This window comes from Myotis brandtii, unplaced genomic scaffold (genome assembly GCF_000412655.1).
Source record: "Myotis brandtii unplaced genomic scaffold, ASM41265v1 scaffold932, whole genome shotgun sequence".
NCBI classification, from domain to species: Eukaryota; Metazoa; Chordata; class Mammalia; order Chiroptera; family Vespertilionidae; genus Myotis; species Myotis brandtii.
The window spans coordinates 25,148-27,713 of record NW_005371846.1 but is presented as its reverse complement, the minus strand read 5'-3'; the positions used below and the strand labels follow the sequence as shown (position 1 = coordinate 27,713).

At 49.8% G+C, this 2,566-nt stretch overlaps 1 long non-coding RNA gene across 1 annotated transcript; it reads right to left on the bottom strand.

Moving 5' to 3' along the window:
* Positions 1-2,014: 2,014 nt before the first annotated feature.
* Positions 2,015-2,540, bottom strand: LOC106724698. The gene is made up of 2 exons (XR_001360538.1): positions 2,373-2,540; positions 2,015-2,192 (listed from the first exon to the last, which is right to left on the bottom strand). It is a non-coding gene; the product is annotated as an uncharacterized LOC106724698 (long non-coding RNA).
* Positions 2,541-2,566: the final 26 nt, after the last annotated feature.

Here is a 2,566-nt window from a genome sequence, read left to right as displayed (position 1 = left end):
CTGCAGCAAGCAAGCCTCGTGCTCCCTTCAGTGCCTGGCTGCCGGCCGCCATCTTGGCTGACAGCTAATTTGCATATACTCACTGATTAGCCAATGAAAAGGGTAGCGGTCGTACGCTAATTACCATGTTTCTCTTTTATTAGTGTAGATGATGAAGAACCACAGGAAACTGTTCCAAAATCTATTAAAAATCAAAAGCTTCCCAAGACGCTTTTCGTCTGAACAAAAGATTGGAAAGGTTACAAATCTAATTCCTGGCAAAAATTATTACAATGAAGATGATGTACAGACTGTTTCATAATTAGGATCCAATGCTTGAAAGGAGGTTTAAACATTCAAATCTCAAGGGATGGCCCATCAACATATTTTCCAGGTAGGTGTGCCCTCAACATAGGAGGTAATAATATAGTAACATTTACTGCTTAACAAGCCCCTCTCTGATGAAGGCAAATTTAGGAAGAACAGACGTTCAGAAACGTATTTTACGCTTAGGAAGAGATAAATCTTTCTAAACACGTCAAAGACAGAAAACATCGGTTTAAAAAAGCCACCGCCCTTTCAGAGGAGCCTGGCTTCGAGGGAAATAATGAGACAGGACCGTGGAGGTCTGTTACTTCCTTCTCACCCATCCCTGCAATCTGTGTGCAGCACTGTTTCTCTCATTCCTTCCATCCACAGGGTGTCACGTGACAGGAAGGCCAGAGGGTCCTGCCCCCGCGAGGGTACCCCACGTTCCTGTTGGATGTGTTGTAAACAGAGGAGCCATTCTCGGGCTCCCTGCTCTGATCACACCCCTTGACCGCCCTCTGCATTTAGAAACTGTTGCCCCCTACACGAACCTTCTAGTTCTTACTTCCCTGGGTTACACAGAGACATAGCTATGTATTTAAAATACAAAGTGAATAAAAATTGACCAACGTACCCACGAGACTGACGTATCACAGGGCAGACAGTGGCGAGTTAGCAACTACCACGGTCTGAGAAGGAAAGTTCAAACGAGGCCAGGAAAGTCAGCCCGAGGAGGAGGAGTCCACCAGGCCCCTGAGGGGTGAAAGGAACGCTTCAGGGAACATCAAGTACCAAAGGCAAGGGAAGGTGAAAGGGCCAAGATACACTTAAGAAGCCGCACTCCTTAATTCCGCCAACAAGTACATACATTAAGGTCCTCCAGCGGCAAAGTACAAGATAATGCAGAGATAATGGCAACCGAATACCTATCTACGGAATAGAGAGCCATGAGCTATTAGACAATATAAACCATATCATTTGCATTACTCCTCTAAGTTTTGGCCCTTACATGTTAGCTAGCTAGACCTAGTGCTGAAAAAAAAAAAAAATCAAAACTACCAGGTGGAAAAAAAAAAGTGTAAAAATGAGAGGTAAATTTAACCATTTAACCTCACCTGTCTGCATGTTTACTAGCTGCTAAAGTAAGGGAACTTGTGCGAACCTACATTTATGGATTAAAGAAACAGATCAATACCAGCATCATGTGACCGTATATTTTTATTGATTGATTTTTAAACGAAGAGAAAAGCATCCACGTGTTGTTCCACTTATGCATTCATTGGTGATTCTTGTCTGTCCTGGACCCGGATGGACCACAGCTTTGTCGGGAGGTGTCGGGAGGATGCTCTCTCGCCAGCTGAGCTCCCAGCCAGGGGGCATCTGACCCTCCAGGTCCCGCCCACAGCTCCTCCGGCCTCGGCGGGGCTGTTTGCCACAGGAGCTCTGCCCAGAGCAGAAAGCACAGACCCAACTGCTCAGTGTGCACACACGCCCGCAGACGGCGACACAGGTTCCGGGGCTCCCCGAGCCGCCCCTTCCCTCCGCTGCCAGCTCCCGGGCTCAGGGAGCAGCGTCTGCAGCAGCGGTTCTCAACCTGTGGGTCGCGACCCCTTTGGCGGTCGAACGACCCTTTCACAGGGGTCGCCTCAGACCATCCTGCATATCAGATATTTACATGACGATTCATAACAGTAGCAACATTACAGTTATGAAGTAGCAACGAAAATAATTTTATGGTTGGGTCACAACATGAGGAACTGTATTTAAAGGGCCAGAACTACTGGACTCTGCAACGTCGGTGCTGTTCCCTAGGAAATCAGTCAGAGCATGCGAGTCCCGGACACCAACGCAGGCCACCGTCCAATGGGGAGGAGGGGGCGGCAAACACGGGCTGACAGCGGCTCCTATGGAAAGTGCAGTGATTAACAGTAAAACACAAGAATAACCGGGCTCGCGCTCTCACACGGTGCGCCTGGCTCTGCCCCCCCACCCCCACCCCCTGGCCGGTGTCTGCTCGCCGCATCTATCCTGGCGCTACAGTTAGAACCTAACACCCGGCAACAAACCCGCAGATAAACACGGACCAAGAAGGAGATTGTGCGCATCTGGCCCTTCGGCGCGACCGCACGCAGGTGACAAGTACATGAGGCGACTCTGGCCGTGTTCCCAGCCGCGGGGTCAGGAAATCCCAAACCTGCCCTGGCCGGTGTGGCTCAGTGGATAGAGCATCGGCCTGCGGACTGAAGGGTCCCGGGTTCGATTCCGGTCAAGGGCATGT